Consider the following 19991-nt stretch of genomic DNA (forward strand, 5'->3'; position numbering starts at 1 on the left):
CCACAAGAGGGCTTGTTTTGTTATATAACAAAAGAGGGATGATACACCACTGTGACAGTCTATACTATAATGGTCACCACTTTTACAAGACTCTGATAAATTGTGTACAAAGTATGCCTTGTGAGGTGGTATTTTAAAAGTCAAAATCTGCTGGATATCATTGTCCTGGAAAAATATGTGTATCAACATTGTATGTAAAGTTATAAGGTTATTTATTAGTCTCGAAGGTGCCACAAGTACGCCTGTTCTTTTTGCAGATACAGACTAACACGGCTGCTACTCTGAAACTTTAAGACTGTTACTGAAATATGTTGTAATTCAAGGTAACACCCACAAACCAGTTTCTCAGACACAGAAACACTAGCACACCAGACAAGTGTTAAATGGCCATCACCTACGTAAGCGGCCATTCTCCAGCAATGGGAAGTTGTAAACAAGAACTTTACATTGCATCACAGGAATGTTTGAAACCTCACATCCACAAGAGACTGCTTGTTGCCTACACCCCAGCTGGGGTGATCCTCAAAGAAGGGAGAGGGATATAAATATGAGCGACAGTAACCTCCAACTCACCCTCTCCTCCTCCTGTGTCTCTGCTCATGACATCAACAACTCTCAACAAGCTACTAATGGGGGAATGGGTCCCAGGCTGGAAGAAGACCCAGCCCGTGAAATTTACAGCAGTATGGTGAGACAAAAAATCTTTGCTTTCAAGGCTACATAGCTTGTTAAGTTAGGTAATAGCTTGTGTATTTCTTTTATTTTGCAACCAATCCTGACTTTTATGCACCAATATTTCTAATCACTTAAAATCTATCTTATTTTTTATCTTAATCAGTGTGTTCAGCCTAAAGTGTGTGGGAAACTCCATTTGGGTTAAGCAAGGCTGGTACATATATCATCTTCCCATGATGAAATGACAGACTTTCTATGAGGGTGCATTGTTCAGTAGTGTGCTAGACAGCATGAGACACACATTTCTGGAGGAACTAAGAATTTGCAGGGGTCGCCCTGTATGTAATTCAGAGTGCTCATGGTCCAAGTTCTCATGTATTTAGCTGGGAGTGGATTTATACGCCAAAGGCTGTGTGATCAGACCGGGGTGGCTGTTCTGATAGCAAAGCAGTATAAAAGGCACCCCAGGTTAGAGAGTTAAGGAGACACCACCGTGCAGTCCAGTTTGTACTCTGAGGAATGTCAGAACCACCAATTCACACTATGAAACCAGTCTGAGGTAACTGCCTCAATGCACCAACCAAAATTGGTTGCGTAACTGAAGTGGGTTTCCAAATAAAGATGAAGCAGTTATATATAAGCAGATAAGTAAGTTGGAGAAATGTGGAACTACCATTAAATGGATACATAATTGGTTAAACAACTGCAAACAAACCGTAACTATTAACGGAATGATGTCAGATTGGAGAGAGGTCTCAAGTGGGGTTCCACAGGGCTCTGTTCTGGGTCCAGTGTTGTTTAACATGTTTATTAATGACCTAGATGCAGGAATAGAGAACACACTGATCAAGTTTGCAGATGACAGAAAGCTGGGGGGCAGAGAGGTTGCCAACACTTTGGAGGATAAAGCTAAAGTTTGGAGGGATCTTGATAAATTGGAGAATTGGGCTCTAGCCAACAGAATTGAAATTCAACAAAGACAACCGTCATATGCTACACTGAGGGAAGAAGAACCAAATGCACAAATACAGAATGGGGGATAACTGCAGTGCTGCTGCCAAGACAGAGAAGAATCTGGGAGTTGTGGTGGATCACAGCATCAACATGAATCAGCAATGTGATGCTGTTGCAAAAAAAGCAAATACAATTTTAGGTTGCATTAACAGAGGCATATCATGCAAGTCCCGGGAACTGATAGTACCACTTACTTGGCACTGGTTAGGTACTAAATAATGTGTCCAATTTTGGTCACCATCATATAGAAAGGATCCAGAGGTGAGCAACAAAGATGATTAAAGGGATGGAATGCAGCCATATGAGCAAAGGCTGAAGGAAGTGGGTAGGTTTAGTTTGGAAGAGAGGAGACCATGATAGTGGTCTTCAGATATTAGAAAGGCTACATTAAAAAAAAAAGATGGAGGGCAGGGCAAGAGGCAGTGGGTTCAAACTAGAACACAGAAGATTTAGCTTAAATCTCAGGAAAAACTTCCTTACTAAGAACAGTTGGACAATGGAACAGACTGCCTCCAGAGGTTGTGGAAGCTCCTTTGCTGGAGGTTTTCAAAAAGGAGACTGGATAGACATTTGTCTTGGATGGGTTAAACACAACAAACCCTGCATCTTGGCAGAGTGTTACACTAGATGATCCTTGAGGTCCCTTCTAACCCTGTGTTTCTATTATTCCATATTCTGTTACATGGAGGGATACATCCCAACTGGTTGTGTTTCACTGTATTTACATGCAGTTCCAGAATAGAGGCAGGCTGAGAGATTAAACCATATGTCTAAATGGCAGCTAAATCTAAAAAGGAAGAGTGAAACATATGAAAGGATGAAGGAATTTATTCAAGAGAAAACAAACCCTAGGTAAAAGCTTCATATACAGTAAAGGAAGAATGCTCCAGGGCAAGTCTTCCTTACACATAGAGCAATTACTGCACAGAGGAGTTTGCTACAAATAGTTTTTATAGTAACCCTAGTTTTGCATAGCATTCAATACCTTAAATTTACTGGTAAATCTCCTCTAATGATAATTAATCCAATCTCTTCATATTGTACTTTGTGAATATCTTCCACTCCCCACTCCAATTCACCCTCCCCAATTCAAACAATTAACATATGGATGGAATTAAATTGCTGAGCTAAGGGTTGTCTAAATAATCCTCAGGTTCCTTAAAGAGTTTAAGAATCTTTCATGCATAAGAATATCCTAATGTCCAATGTTTCTGGAGAATATTCCAAAACCATCATGAAGCAGATGATGTTGATGGAAAATAAACAGTACAACAATAAAGGAAAAATCAATTAATGATTTTTTAATTATCTTTCCAAAACCTCTTAACTTTGCGCAGAAAAGTATCGAAGTTTTATTGAGCCATCAAACAAGTCATATTGTAATATTCATTACCTTTCAGCACTTCTTGTTTTATTCATCCTAAAATTGAAGGAAGAAGAGGTGACTTCTTTGGGAGATGCCAAGGTTTTCTTTTGGTGGTGCAGCAGAGGAAGTGGACAGGGAAGCAGATATTTTGGTTGACCTTGGTCCAGATTAACCTCAATGCAACCTTAATAAATAGAAGCTGTGGCATTGGCAGTAGAAAGTAATCAACCATATATTTTCAGCAACCAAAATGCTGATTTTCTTAAATAGAGCTCATCCCACTCACCCAAATGGTTTGGGGCTTCGGTTGTGGATACAAAATGGTGCGATGCTATCCTCCTGAGTTCTGTCACTTTCTTCCTATGACACAATTGCCATGAGGAAGACGGGTCAATCCTGGAGAGATCTGCCTGGTCATTTATAACAAGAACAGTTGTAACAAATGAACTTGAGTTATAGCCATGAAATAATGATTTGGCATGTATGAGTTTCCCTTTGGAACTAATAGAGGGCAAGGATTACAGGGAGATTTTTTGTGGATAAGAAATACTCAGTTCACATATTCCTAAGTACAAGACTGGGGAGGGTTGCCCAGTGAGCAACAAGTGTTTTGGCAGTATCTACAGGATGGGGAGCAAGTTAAGTCTTTTGATGATATTTCACCTCTCCCAAGTGAGCTCATAATTAAAGAATAGCTGCTATGGTTAAGTAGTAATATATAGGGAAATTTTGTTTTCAAGAGGTGCTGAAGGTTAGGTTCATAATAAGGTATTTAGAACAGACTTAAGTGACCTGATTTTCAAAAATGCAGAGTACCCAACAGCTCCCTTGTGGGTTTTGAAGCCTTATTTTAGGCATCCATTTTCTGAAATCTTGACAATAACAGATAACTCCAGTTGCCATGTAATTAATTTTAGGTTACATAAGTTGGTAATGCATAAGCATTATTTTCCATATATTAAGCTTGCAAAGACAGGTTTCAGGATGGAACTGGTACTAAGTGAGGTAGTCACAGGAAATGATCAGTTAATACTCCTTGACATTTAATAAGGATGTTAACTGATATGTAATCTACTGCAGCTAACTTTGCATATGATAACTAAGAGAACTAGTCAGATACCAAAGATTTATGCAGTTCAGTGACATTAGGTTTGCTTTTTTATTATCTTCTTGAGACAGTGTGTATTGTGTTTGTGATACATAAGATAAATGTACACATAAAACATGCAATTACTTCAACAGGCACACACTATCTTATTTATGACAAAATGCAGGGGCTTAACATTCCATAGAGCCTACAGTAAATGAAGTAAGTAAATCATTATAAGCCCATGAGCCAGATTACAACAAGAAGGTATCATGGTTTGCTACCATCCTGCCAAGTTAACAAGTTGCATGATTCTTTCTAAGGGATATCCAGCAGCTACTGTTAGGTAAACAGTAAAAGCAATGGCTGGATTCAGAGTTACTTACTGTTCATAAATGACAATAAATACAACAAGGACACATTGCTCTGCTGCTTAATGTGAGGCCTGCACTGACAGATGTCTTCAATAAAGTCCCCACCCCAAAGGCCAGAAGGAGGCAACAGGAAATTTATGCATGTGTAGGGGCTGCTAGTCCTTCCATTACCCCACTTCCTACCAGCCCTGGCCCCAGCACCCCTCAAGCCCCACCCATCCAAACAGCCAGGACTTTGGTCTGTTTGTAGGAATATACAAGCCCTGCCCCCAAAGAGCTTACAGTTTAAAAAGACAACAATATACAAGCTTGATCCAACACCCACTGAATTCAATGGGAGTCTCTCCTTTCCTTTATGATAGCAGTGACAGGTTACACCCCGCCCCCATCTGGGGTATTACCTGATGTGCTGGGGTCTCACTGAGCCCGCCCATTCCACCAGCCTGGGCTTACTAACCCTGCCTATGCTGTGCCAGGGCAGCAGGGCCTCAAGCCTTCTCTAGCACACAAACACAGGTAAGACCACACCCAGAGACACTGACTGAAGTCAGCTCTGTGTGAGAGGATTCAGCTCAGAGATTCACCCAGCACTCATGTGCACACCCCCTTTGGGGAGTAAACCAAAATAATATTGTCTTGTACTATATAGCAAAATCTGCACGGCGCAAGCTCATAAAAATCACCCTCTCCCTCAATGTGGAGAGAAAAGGAGTACTTGTGGCACCTTAAAGACTAATCAATTTATTTGAGCATAAGCTTTCGTGAGCTACAGCTCACCTCACAAAAGCTTTTGCTCAAATAAATTGGTTAGTCTCTAAAGTGCCATAAGTACTCCTTTTCTTTTTGTGAATACAGACTAACACGGCTGTTACTCTGAAATGTGGAGATAGATATGCACAGCTTCTTGCCCCTCCCCAAGATATGAATTGAACTAACTGGGTTATGTTATAAACAAGAAATAAGTTTATTAACTACAAAAGGTACATTTTAAGTGATAAGGGATAGTAAACAGTACAAAGCAGATTACTGAGCAAATAAAACAAAACACGCAAACTAAGCTTAATACACTCAAGAAACAGGTTAAAAATGTAATTTATCACCCTAAATGTTGTTTTAGGCAAGTTGCAGAGTTTCTGTATCATCGAGTTCCAGTTATTTCTCTTTACAGACTGGACCCCTATCTCAGCCTGGACTCAACCCTGCCTTTTCCTTCAGGCGTTTTTAGTCATCTTCCTTCCTGGGCAGACAATGGAGGAGAGTCCTGAATGCCTTCCTTCCCAGCCTTAAATAAAATTTACATAAGGCAGGAAGCCTTCATTTCCAGTGGAAAAGTACCAGCGGTGTCCAAGGTGGTATTTTGTACAAGGTGACATCACCACATCACCTTGCACTGTCAGGGCAACCACGAGACAAGGTTTATTTGCAAGGTCTACAGGAAGGAACTCCTGGGAAGATGGGGGATCCACACCTTTTGAAGACTCACTGTCTTTAAGGCTGATTGCTTACTGTATGGTGGGCGTTTCCCAAGCACATAACAACACAGTAGTAATTGTTACATAGACAATATTCCTCACTTTAGATACAGAAATGATACATGCATACAAATTGGATAAATACATTCAGTAAATCATAACCTTTCAATGATACCTCACATGACCCTTTTTGCATAAAATATATCTTAGTTATGCCATATTTATATCATAACAATATTTCTATGAAGAATATGGGGTGTAACATCACAATAGCTCTCTGTTTGTACAGCACTTTGCAGAATGGGGCCTAGATCCACAATATTGAATAATGATAAAGGACAATTAATAAGTTTGTGCAGGGGAAAAAAGCATTCCATTTTGGTTTTGCAAGTGCCTTATCCAACAGTTCATCTAAACAAGCATTTTCTTTCCCACTGAACTGCTGGCAGCCTACATTTTTAGCTACTCACAACTGAAGAAGAAGTTGCATTTCCTAATGCTGGCTCAGATTCTTACTTATACTAAGACCTCTTTATACAGCCAGAGCAGGCAAAGGGTTAGTTTTAGCTTGAAAGATGAAAATTCAGTCCCTTTAAATGCATCTACCTCCCATGGCAAGCGGCTGTTTGGAACAGATCATAACAAGCATATTTGCAAGGAACTGGCATAAATATTAGGGTAAATACAAATGACATGCCAGCATATTTGGCAAGGAAAGTGTTTATGTCCGATGCTGAGCACACACACAGCACTGTTCCAAGTAGTCTGCTTGTGCTCCCAATTATGGGAGCTAAACTCAATATAAATCTGAACATGACCCTTTCAGCATGAAATGCAAAGGGAACGTGCCAAAATATCTGACGCACGTTGCTTGGTGCTCTCAGTAAAATCCTGCCCAACTAGAAGTGCTCCAGAATCAGCTGCTGAAGGGATGAAAAGAAAATTAGCAATTTGGCGACCTGAAGATAAGCAGCAATATCTATAACCAAAAGAATCAGGGGATATGGAGCAGAGGGAGAGTGTTCCCTCTTCAGCAGTGCAGACAAGGGAGGCAGAGTTTGTCCCTGAGATGCTACACAGCTTGGTGAAGTCACAGGAAGGAAATGCCTTGTTGGGGGCTGCCCACCAGGCTTTTACCCACCTTCCCAAAGCTCCAATGGGGCACGCAGCAGCCAAGGAATAAACAGGCATGCAGGACCAAGCCAGCCACTCCCCACCTTTCCCCCTTATCCTTGACACACCCAGAAATACCAGTGCTGTGGCTCTTGTGGTGGAGGTGTGGCAGACTTGTTGGGACAGGCCTTCTCCTCTAAGGGTATCCTCTGGGATGGGAGGGTTATGATAATTGGGCCTACAAATTTATAGTAATTCTGAGCTCAACTGTGAAAAGTGTGTGAAAATTCACAAGATGTCTATAGTTGGGGCAGACACTACCCTCTCGTGAGCATTTCCTGTCAGCTGGGTGAAATCATGCACTCTTTCCTATTTCTGTTCCTGGCACCCCTTGTTGGTGGTTGTAATCATCAGACAGGTCTTCAATGGCTCAGCCCTCAGCCTAAGTCACAAATAGTTTAAACACACATGAAGGAACCCCTTCTGGGGTAACACAGTCCAACAAATGGTTGGCCATCTCCAGGGTCTTCAGCCCTGGCTCTGGGCCTGTTTAAACTCTAGCCCCTTTCTTGGGCTCCAAAATGGAAGTTGTTCTCTTCTCAGGACTTTGGGCACTCCACCAGTGGAGGGACCCACGCCTGCCCACTACTCCGGATCCCAACTCAGGGACCCTACAAGTAGCAGTCACATGCTGCTTTCTTTACTAGCTGCTATTGCTGCATTCCTTGGGCTTCTTCACACTCTGTCCCATCACCTTCTTGGCTTCTTCTTGCCTGGAGAGCTTCTCAGTCTCTGTCCTGGTTTCTCAGGATCTTATCTCAGGCCTCTTTGCCTGGAGAGCTTGTAACAGTCTCTTCCCCCTTTTAGCCGTGGTTCGCTCTCCTAGGCCTCTGCATCTGGAAAGCTTTACCAGTCCTATCCCTTCTTGAGCAGGGCTTCTCCCCAGTCTCTTTACCTGTGGAGTCTCACAGCCTTCCACTCCTTCTTCACCCTTCTGGTTCTAGCCAGCAACTACCCTGCTTAGGCCCGATGGCGCACTTTAACTGAGCCTGCTGAGCTCTGTTTGGCTGCTTCCCTTCAGCTTTTCTAGGCAGGCCTGGAGGACTCAACCTCACTGCTCCTTTTCCTGGGCTGGGGTATGGTAGGACCACAAGGCCTTCAGCAGGGGGCCTAAAAGGGCCTGGAACACTCCATCACAATAACCTATAACCACAAATGTTGATGGGAAAAGGTATTTAGAGGAGACAGAAAGACTGAATTAGTCCAAACAAAAACGCCTACTCATATAACTCAAGAACTGTGTTAAAATCATTCTTGGCCAACAAGAAAATCCATGTCCAGAAATTAATGAACCAAAATTGGTATGTTAGATATTAGGCCTGTTTGGTAGGCAAAGTAATGAGGGGATGGGCTAGTCTACCCATCACTGCCTTTTGGGTCCTTGAAAAAAGACTCTGGGGAGAAAAACTGGCTATTTGTGTGAACTTCACCATCATGTCTGACACCCCCACCATCTTCTGGGACTCCAGACCTTCAGCCTAATCTTGAGAGACAGTCCTGATTAAACTGAGTTAGAGAAAGGGACCCAGATGACATCATCACTTTTACCAGCTCTAGCTGAATTCCAGATACCACCAGAGATGAAAAAGGATCATACTTCAACAACAGCTCCAACCATCTCAACCAATTTCTTGTCTTTTCCCCAAAAAAACAGTTATTACCATCTTTGATACATCTAAGAGTCAGTCAAACAAGGGTTTTTTCCTTCTAGAAACTGTCTCCAGCAAAAGGGAAAGGGGAACAAGAGATGTTGTTAAAATGAAAGCCCTATTCAACAAATTCGAAAAGCTTCGACTGTTTTTCTTTCTTTTATGCATCTTTAATAAAAGGTTAAAAGGGATTTTTAATAGTGTTTCCCATGGTACTGAGCAGGCTGAAGTCTCTGTACACCAAACCCCAGGCCTTGTTTAACACCATTAAATGTTGGACAGTGACTGACTTATGTTAATGCCTTTGGCCCGTTTATTCCATCTAAATGAATACAACAGGTGGCGGTGATGGTTCAAAGACACCACTGGGCAACTGTGACTCAGGCCCCAGGAAAGGCTCTTTATCGTTGTGGTGTCAGAATATAAGGCTGGGAGGTCAGGGTACGTATCATTCAAAAGGTAATGTTTGGACTTTGAACTACAGCCTTGATATGTTGATTTGGATATTCTTAGTAAACCCATTCCTTTAATGGGTTCCTCCACTACACAGAGACAATGTTGACTGTAGCTTTAAGAGTTTTGTATAGTCTGATTAATCCTGAACGTGAGTAGTTATTTTGGGAAAAAATATCACCTGTAGAGATAAAACTTGCAGAAATTAGTGATAAATAACTTACACAAATATTCTGAAAACTCAAAGAGGAACAATGCCAGACCTAGAAGAAACTGAGGTGCAGTTTGGTAAGGCACCATTTAGAGAGGGGAAGGAGAGGTAGGAACCTCGGGGCCTGTATAATCTGTAGGTTTCGAAGAGTTTTATTATGGCAGCTCCCACTAGTGCCATTCTACAGCTGTGAAGTATAAAATCAATAGTGAAGCATCAACATTCCATTATAAATCCCATTTTGTTCAGGGGGTTTATAACTCAGCCCTGAAAATGTGTGTTGTGCTGCAGCTTGGCAAAAAAAGTTTTACGATTAACCTAGCAGGAAACTTCTCAAAACACACTTTGGAACTTGTGTACCCAAAATTGGTTTTGAATTTTTAGAAAATTGTGATTTAGTAGATAATTGGCCCATGATGTAGTGCTGCTCTGGGAAACCATTAAACTTTCAGTATATGGAGATTGATTCTGATCAGATTCATGCTAGTGCATTATTACTTGTATTAATGTAGCATCTAATGGCTAGCTGAGATTTGGACTTCATTTTGCTAGGCACTGTATAAACCAGAGTAAGAGACAATTCTTGCCTCAAAGAGTTTACAGTTTAAATAGACAAGACAGACAAAGGATGGGAAGGGAGACAGAAAGAGAGAGAAGTGGAATGGCTTGTCCAAAGTCACAAAGAAGGTCAGTTGCGCAGGCTGGGAATGAGAAGCCAGGTCTCCTGGGTCACGGTCCAGTGCCCCATCCACTAGCCAATGCTGCCTCTGGTGGAAAATAGGTGTAATTCCATTAAAGTCAAGGAAATTACTCCAGTGTGAAACTGGGTTTGGGACCAGAATCATGCCTATTTGCACTATATATGACAATAAAAATGGGCCAAATTCCGTCCTCTAATATATGCCTGGAGTTTCCATAGGCTTCTATGTCAACCCAGTTGCCAACCCAGTACAAAAGTTTACCTACTCAACTTATCACTCAAAAGATGATACCGATGGTAGAGAAGTCATTATGGTCTCATTGACTGTAAGTGTCTCCAGCCGAGAGAAGCCAAGTGCACTAAGCCTACTCTACTGTACTGGCCACAATGTTATTTTCTTTCCCTCTTCAAATCCTAAAAAAATGCCTGCAAAATATATTTCCTTTCAGAAGAAAGTAGAATGAATGAATATCATGTTGCAACACTGCAATTTTTAAAAATAAATCATGTCTCATAAATATTGGCCAAAGTATGCTACTCTGAACGGCATCATCAGCTGAAGAGTATGGCAAATTTATGCGCATTTCAGAATGCACATCCTGGTTCCTGCACAAAACTGAGGAACTCAGTTTAGTAATTTCACCAACTCTGCACAATGTCCCAGTGGAACCCCAGAAAATGCAATGCAGGGAGCAAAATTTTGAGCTGAATGCCCCATATCTGTCAGTGCTTCTGACTTCCTGGTTTAACTCAAGGGGCAGACCACCCTAATCATTCCACAGCCTGGAAGGATCAGGAGAATGGATACACTGAACTAATAAGTGGCCAAGATAATAAACTATAAATAATAAACAATAAACTATACCAGAACTCTCGCACTGTATGACCCCCACCCCCCAAAGCCTGAACCGAAGGCAAGGGTTAAAAAGAACTCCCACTGACCTCAACTAATTTTGGATCAGTCCTCTAGATCTCACTTCAGGAAAGCATTTAAACATGTACTTTAATTAAGTGGAACTTAAGCACATGCTTAACTACTGTCCTGAAGAGCAATGCTTTCCTGATAATCTCTACACACATTTTTTCCAAGAGGTGCAAAGCAAACAAACTGAAGTGCAGAACAGGGGGCAGATACCATTTCGTAAGAGCTGTCAAGCTGAGACTGCAGCCAGAAGACAATGTGAGTTAGGAAAGAGAAATGAGTTGGCCTATGGCACCAAACATTCCTCCCCTCCTACCCCTCAAGTGTTCACAGACCTTGTCTTAAGGATACTAGTGGGCTTTGGCAGGGAAGACAGAACAACAAAGATGAAGAATTTTCCTACGATGATAGCTGCAGAGTTTCATAATCCTAAGTCCTCTGGACCACCTTCAAGATGCTTAGAGACTCTGTGGAACTTCTACACCATTATCATCTGCTACTGCAGACATATTTCGTCACATAGGGATGCCGCAGTTGTCTCAAGCTGTTCACCATGGGCACACATGGACTTTTAAGAAACTCTGACAGCAAATCACTCATTTTGAAGACACAAATATATGGCCCTGTGTAAGTTCACAATAACCCACTTTGTTCATAAGCCAAAAGTAATAATTGGCCTGTACTAAGCTCCTGGGTTTAATGGTGCCTTACAATAAACCTAATGGGGAAGACTCTCTCCGTAAGAGTTGTGAATAAAATTGTTAGTTTAAGTATCCTCCTGTAGAATTTTGAAAGAGTTGAACTTCACCATATAAAATTCTGGCACTTCAGCTGTTAAATTATATGGCACTTTTACATTTGCTACAACTGCTAGAATAATATCCTTTGATGCAAGACTTCTCTCCATAATACAATAACGCTGGAAAAATCAATATTATCTGCACTCCATGCAGTACTGTGGCCTGTTTGGACTGTTCCGACAGTTTCATTGAGTGGTGACCTGACCCTCTCAAACACATGTAAAATACATTGCAAACAAAATGTAAAGCTTGCCTAGCAGACCAACAAATTTGCAACATGAAAGAATCAAGCCGCTTCATGCTGGACAGTTGAATTCCCTGAATCAGGGATAATGAACAGAATTCTAATGTGAAGATGAGCTGAAGAGTTCTGAGTGATTAAAAAATATGAGCACAGAGGAGGAACACAGTTTATACAGGCATCTGAATAAAAGAAACATTTGATTCTCCAATGTGTGTGGTTGTCCCTAGGCGTTATGGGCTAGATTGGAGCTGGCCATTGCATGGGTGTACAGGAGGAGAAGCACACATCTCCTTGTGCCTCCATGAAACAGCAGGTACAGTGACAGTCCTGATATTCAGGACGGCATAGGGACAATTCTATTCTGGTGCCCCAAGGAGTGCAAGCTTCACGAAGGCAAAGGGGAAGGGTAGAAATGTCGCAACTTTCTGTTGTAAAACTGAACATTTCTGGGTTTTCAATAAAAATGTATCTTTTTCAATTTCATCAACATTTTCTGCAGAAAAATATCCCATATTACAAACAGCTCTAGTCATAAATTCCTGTAAAACAACAATGATTTGAATATACTCTGGGATGTGATAGAAGATAGACAATACAAGGTCACCTAAAACTTTACACTATTGTTCTCCTAGCACCACGAACAACAGCCAAATTCCTTTGTTAGAGCTGGTCAAAATTTTTTGCACAAAAAAATTCACATTGGTTTTGTCAACATTGGAAAAGTGTTGATTGTGACTAAATGTTTTACTTTTCTAATTAGAAAACCTGAAATGAAAAATTTCATTTCAAACTGACATTTTGAAACAAAACAAAATTTTTCATTTTTTTTCACCTTTAAATGTTGTTGGGCTTCTTGAAAACTGAAAAACTTCAGTTCTTCATTTTTAGAGTTTTGTGTTCCGCACACCTCCCACCCCCACCCCCACCCTTCCTGCATTACTCCCTTTCCCCCTTTTTCCAAGTAATAAAAAAATAAAGTATGAATGAAAATGTATGTTTAGATTAAAAGAAAAAATACCTTTAGAAACCCCAAAAATTTTCTGCTGAAAATTTTCAGAAGAGGAGTTCTCCTACAGAATTTGATGAGGGGAGGGCGAGGAGGAGAGAGGGTGCTGCTTGTAAAGAGTTAAACAATTTTAATGTAACTTTAGTCTCTGTTCTCACTGCTCCACTACCAATTTTGTTTCCATGTTAGTGATTGATCTAGTTCACAAAGTTTGGGTCCAGTGCCATACTTCTCCCAAATCTGGGAATATGCAGATCCAGGGTTTCTGGTCTGGCTCTGACATAGAGATGGGACAACTATAAAGTCTGAATTTTCCATAGTATAGGTAGCATATGGATCCTGAGCATGTCCTGTATTTTGAAGGTGGGGTTACAGATACTTGTAATGTCCCACAGTTCAGGAGATATGCTGATCCAGTGACCAGGTATTTTGTACCTGGTATGGAATTTAAAATGGCTTTTGTGTGTCCAATTCACTGTAAAGGTGTAGGAATCACCAGACTACATCATACCGGCATGCTGAGGGCTGCAGAAAGTAAAGGCTTCCACCATCAGGAACGTATGTGTGGCTAGTAGATCTATTGGGTGGCAATCAGACTTGTAAATGGGACAGTTCACAACAGACAGCAAGCTGGAGATAGTAAAAATGAATAGTTCACATTTCACTGATTTGATGTGGTCAAATCATCTGTAAATTATATACTCAGCTGTTTTACTAGTTAGTCATTATTCTATCACTTGATTGGCTGCCAATTCTATCCTTCCTAACCATATGCATGGTTGTAAACCCTGAAAGCAGCTGTCTCCAAAGGAAGCCAGCTCAGGAAGAATAGGAAAACAAATTATATAAAAGCAGATTAACTTCTGTTTAACATCCTTTAAAATATCCCCCTTCCTCCCAACAGCCTTGCTAATCCTGCTTTTAAAGTGAATTCTATCTCTTTATTTGTTATTCTTATCAGTGTGACTTGAATTTAAAGCATTATACTTCACATTGCTGCCTGTGGGCCTATTATAATCTTCTGTTTATTAAATTGTGGGAACTGCTTTTTGCACAATCTTCTGCCTTTGAAATTCATGCTTTTTGGCAGCCTGGTGCCAAGTTTATATACCACTATTGGCCGTACTGCTCTCCAGTCATCACGACTGACATTCTGTCGGACACCTCATGATTTTAACCTAACCCTCAGGAGCCTGCACTGCCATGTGTTTTCTGCTTAGAATGGAAGAGTGAATTCACCCCTTCTTGAGCTAATCAGGAATCAGGCAGTAGCTCTATTTGATCTGTCAGCTATATATTGTAAATAGCCCTTCCCACCCGACTCTGGAAGTCTGTGGTCAGTAGGGCATCTTCATCATTCAAGGCGAAACAGCTAGAAACTTTTGAAAGTTGATGCCTTTGCCTGCTATTAGTAACATCAGTGTGTGTCATGCTTGTGTGCGAAAGGGATACTTCATTGGGATTCCCTGTTGAAGCCTCTGAAGAACGTTGCTATATGCTTCACTTAGATCAATGTAGAAGGGTCATACAGATGTTTGGTTTTTTAAAATGTATAGCAATTTTGGTAATTCCCATTTGGGGAGTTACCTACTGGTGTTCAGGTAACAAAAATAGCTAGCTCTTACATAACACTTTATCAACCGATATCAAAATGCTTTAAAAAGGAAGTCCGTATTATTTACAAATGGGGAAACTGAGGCAGAGAGGTGAAGTGACTTGCCCAAGGCCTTGAGTATATATGGGATGTCATTCCTAGAAGGACCTACTCCCAAAAACAATTTTTGTGGGAATGACATATTACAGGGTTTGAAAAGTTATTTGCCCTAATTTCTTCTTAGGAAAGGCAATGATGTAGAAGTGATACTTAAGTGATGCCAACTTTACAGATACTACTGTGTGCATATTTGCCATCGTTCTCTATTTTCTGGACTAAGCAGAGGATGGAACCTGAATGCAATTCTTCCCCCCAACATCTCACCACAATAACTTTGTCATTGTGTGTAAGAGGTTAAAATTGGAAGAATATTCTCCTCAGATGTTTAATGCTGCTTAGTATAGTATCTGAAGAACTTTGCCACCAAGGGCTAAATCTTGTCTCTAGCATACAGCCTGTGTAGTCAGGCTCTGGGTGGGTCCACGGGGTTGGGATGCATGCTGAGTAAAGGAATAGGCACCATACGGTCTGTGCCAAGGGCCGTAGCTGCTCGAATCATGTGCTAGAATCTCAGCTTTCATTTAAAGAAGATCTTGCCCATATGCTCAGGGTTTAGCTGATCGCCATATTTGGGGTCGGGAAGGAATTTTCTTCCAGGGCAGATTGGAAGAGGCCCTGGAGGTTTTTTGCCTTCCTCTGTAGCATGGGGCATGGGTCACTTGCTGGAGGATTCTCTGCTCCTTGAAGTCTTTAAACCACGATTTGAGGACTTCAATAGCTCAGACATAGGTGAGAGGTTTTTCGCAGGAGTAGGTGGGTGAGATTCTGTAGCCTGCGTTGTGCAGGGGGTCAGACTAGATGATCATAATGGTCCCTTCTGACCTTAATATCTATGAATCTATGAAGGCTCTAGCCCGCCGTAACCATGAAGAGAAGGTTGAAAACAAGTCAAGTGTAACAGAGGCAGCAATGTCTGCCTGAGTTTGCAGACTGCCTGGAACAATAGCTCAGATGTGTAGATAGCTTCATGCATCTAAATGGGGTGTTTAGACCAGGCCCTTTGCCTTGGGAAGTCCTGCCAACATCACTTCCAGAGGTCTGGGTGTATGGCAGGAAGAGAAGAGTCAGGTGGGCCTGGCCTATTCACCTATATATATAACCTGGCTGCTGGGGTAAATACTGAGGACTCAATGTTGCCACCCCTGTTTTATGGGGTGCAGAGGATCCCCATGGCTGCCTTTGCTGCTCCCAAGGAGACAGGGGTCATATGCCACAGACCCTGATTTGCTGCGAAGTGAGGAAAGCTCTATACCACCATGGCTCCATGTGGGGTTAGAGACAGGCAGCTCTGTGTCCTTGTGTGCCCTTGGCCCCAGATTGCCTTAACCCAGCATTGGCTGGGAGCAGTCAATGACTTTCACTAACCCCTCTCCTTGTGGGGAAGGGCCAGTGTATATGTATAGTAGCTGCTCTCCTGAGCCCTGCCTATTCTTCTCCCAGCCTGTTCCTGAAACACCCCTTATCGCTGGACTGCAGTGAGCCACAGTATGGTACAGCTCCGTGCAGGGCAGAACCCACACACAAGGATCCAATCCTCTGTTCCTCCTTGCTACACTGGAATCCCACCAGTGTCACTGTGTCAAGCCTTCCTGTGCTTTGAGAATGTGTGTGTAGTATGGGGGCAGAGGGGAAGGATTGCCCCTTATTAAAGACCAGGGAGATTTCTGTAATTTTGAGACAAGAAAAAAAGTGGGAAAAGTTAGCTCCTTGTGCCCTTTGCAATTAAAAGAAGCCCGAAAAAGCATTAAATGTAGCAACATCTTGCTAAATATCCCTCCTGCTGCAGTTCAGAAGAGTCTTTTTCCATTTTTTGATAGAGGATTTGGCTGGAGAAGAGAGCATGGTGATACTAAGAAAAAAAAAAAAGGAGAGTCTGAGAAGTTTTTGTACCTTTCAGTACTTTAAAGAACGTACAGGCAAGTTTGACAAACTTTACATCTAACCAGAAGGAAAGAAATCACACTTAAAAAAAAAAAAGATAATTAGAGCTGCCTAGAATGGTTTGCTCTTTCCAAACATGACTCAAATACTTGCAAACCTGGTGTTGCTTGATGGGTTACTCACCGTTTGTCACAAACAAGATTTTGAAGTTGCACATCAGCTCTTATCTGGTGCTTTTCTTCAATCTGTAATGAAGCCATTTGCTTTGTTACGCTGCCTGTGTGGGAAGATGCAATATATGACAGTATAAAATGAAAAGCAAACACAGCAAAGTAATTAATGTTTCATAGCGCATGCAGCCATGTGAACCAGCCAATACGCTAGTAGGGCCTCATCCTGTGATGTGCTGTGTAGCCCCTGAATACAATTTGAAGTGAAAGTACTCAGCACCTTTCAGGATCAGGCTCTCTGGGCATGCATTACCCTGAGAGAGTCGGCCAGAGAAACTGAAGCAGCATTTTTTCATTAAATGCTTTTTGTTCTTCAAAGCTCATCCATTCTACTGATAGGATTCCGCAGTGTGTTCTCCCCAAAATAGTTCAGCTCACATAAACTAACCTGTCATTATCCTCTTGCTTCCGTGCAGCGGTTGTGTCTGACACCTCCTTGGTTGATAATGCACAGGATAATAAACAAAATAATAATAATAATAATAATTTAAAAAAAGACGAAAAAGGGCTCCGAGACTCTACATAGGCTTTGTAACCTATTGGCTGGTGTAGAATGAGCTTTTCTGGATCCACTCAGACAATACAAATAAGCCCCTTGGAAGCCCAGGAAAGCTGCTGAGTTTCCCTTGGAGTTATCACTTTTCACTGAATCTTCATGGAAAAGCTCACAGGAAATATCCTGAGCCTATAGACATTCATGGGTGACGTACCCAAAGAGGACTTGCAGGAGGACCAACCACTTCTATTCTGAACAAAGTTTCATTACACAGCCAGGCACTGAGTCTTTAGTGCCATTTAATCTGGGTCAATCTTTGCAAACAACTCCCAGACCTTTAAAAATAAGAACTTCAGAATTGCAGACCACTCTGTGCAACACTGGTGCAAAGAAATTAAGTGGGGGTGCCTGGGACACATGTGGGATAGCAAGTTGGCTGCATGCCTTAGAGTTGGCGGGCCATGCTAACGGTGACCATCTGGCCTGCCTTTGGGACATGTTGAGGACAGCTCCTGTAAGTATTAATTTTTGTTGAACAGAGCTATTCTAACATACTGTTTGCATCTGTTAGTCTATTTATACGGTACAGTAATTTGAGGGGACCTGACATTTGGCTGCTCTCCTGAAACTTTGCTCATAATCACAAGTGGGGAATTCTGAGGGAACGGCCAGGAGGAAATATGGCAATAATGTGGGGTTAACAGTTCGAGGCCCCCAGGTCCAGTGAGGCAGGGTGAGACAGTGAGGTTATAAGAAGAAAAAAAGTAGAGAATGAATAATTGCATGAAAAGAAATATGTAATTGTACATAGTAAATAAGGAAGGCATAACAAAACAACAAAGAGAAAAGGAAAAAGGGATTCATATTTACCCATTTTCCACCCATTGTTCTTTATACAGGAAGACACTAATTCCCTCTAGGGAGAATCCTCCATAAACCCATGATACAAGGCTGTGGTATCAGTGGGGATTAATTCTCAGAGAGTTAAATGGCAAAGCTGCACTCATCTCTCTGAACCCTGACTAGCTGATAGCAGAAGTCATTCTGATATTGTGTTCATGGCAGGGAATTTAGCTGGTTTCAAAAGTTGTTTTTCACTCCAACACTTCTACCTTCTTTAAACTCTTAGGGCCCAATTCTCATTTACACTAAGGCATCTTTACACCCTCTGGCAACATGAAGGAGCCCTAAGAACAGGGCAAAGAGATGTTATTGTAAATAAGCATTAGGCCTTTAGGGCTAGATCCACAAAAGGCACTGAGGCTCAGTGTTGCAGGGCTTGACCTCTAGGCACCCTGCCAACCTGAATTTGGCACCCAGGCTCCTTATACAATGAGTGGGAGAGTTAGGTGCCTAAGAATGGGATTTACAGAAGCCAGCACACTGAACAGGCAGCCACCTGAGGGAGCCAGTAGGAAATGCTGAGGGAGAGCGGTTTGACCTAAGCCCTGCCCCTCAGCGGGACATAGGTGACTAATTCTGGGCTGGAGGAAGCACCTCCCTCCACACAGGATTCACAGCTATGAATTCCTCTCTGGAGGTAGGTGCCTAAGTCAGGCCAGCCCTTTCTCACCAAAAACAGAGGAGGTCATAGTGGCACCACCCACCGCCACAATCCCACACACGAGTGGTTAGAGCTCTCACCCAAGACATGGAGACCCACATTCAAACCCCAGGCCTCCCACACTATGAGTGTGATTGCATATGAGTGTGATTGCTCTCTATAAATATATCAGAGGGGTAAATACCAGGGAGGGAAAGGAATTATTTAAGCTCAGTACCAATGTGGACACAAGAACAAATGGATATAAACTGGCCATTAGGAAGTTTAGACTTGAAATTCGACTAAGGTTTCTAACCCTCAGTGGAGTGAAGTTCTGGAACAGCCTTCCAAGGGGAGCAGTGGGGGCAAAAGACATATCTGGCTTCAAGACTAAACTTGTTAAGTTTATGGAGGGGATGGTATGATGGGATAGCCAAATTTTGGCAATTAATTGAACTTTGACTATTAGCAGCAAATATACCCAATGGCATGTGATGGGGTGGGATTTGAGATACTGCAGAGAATTCTTTCCTGGATGTCTGGCTGGTGAGTCTTGCCCACATGCTCAGGGTTTAGCTGATTGCCATATTTGGGGTCGGGAAGGAATTTTCCTCCCGGGCAGATTGGCAGAGGTCCTGGGGGGTTTTCGCCTTCCTCTGCAGCATGGGGCATGGGTCACTTGCTCGAGAATTCTCTGCACCTTGAAGTCTTTAAACCACAATTCGAGGACTTCAATAGCTCAGACATAGGTTAGGGGTTTGTTACAGGAGTGGGTGGGTGCGATTCTGTGGCTTGCGTTGTGCAGGAGGTCAGACTAGACAATCATAATTGTCCCTTCTGACCTTAAAGTCTATGATTCTGTAACTACTGCGCTATTGGCTCTTCTGGGGTGGGTTTTTCAATCTCTCCTGTTAAAGCTGTTCCACTTTGTATAAAAAAAATTAACTATCTACTGCAGCAGGGACTGGAACTGGGGTTTTG

At 42.0% G+C, this 19991-nt stretch overlaps 1 long non-coding RNA gene across 1 annotated transcript in view; it reads right to left on the minus strand.

Moving 5' to 3' along the window:
* Positions 1 to 7216: 7216 nt before the first annotated feature.
* Positions 7217 to 19991, minus strand: part of LOC141991385 (uncharacterized) — a 50391-nt gene continuing 37616 nt past the window's right edge. Inside the window, exons 2-3 of the long non-coding RNA XR_012640359.1 lie at positions 16925 to 17018; positions 7217 to 8304 (exon numbers count right to left, since the gene is read on the minus strand). This is a non-coding gene — a long non-coding RNA (uncharacterized LOC141991385). The remainder of the gene's footprint in view (positions 8305 to 16924; positions 17019 to 19991) is intronic.

This window comes from Natator depressus, chromosome 7 (assembly GCF_965152275.1).
Source record: "Natator depressus isolate rNatDep1 chromosome 7, rNatDep2.hap1, whole genome shotgun sequence".
NCBI classification, from domain to species: domain Eukaryota; kingdom Metazoa; phylum Chordata; order Testudines; family Cheloniidae; genus Natator; species Natator depressus.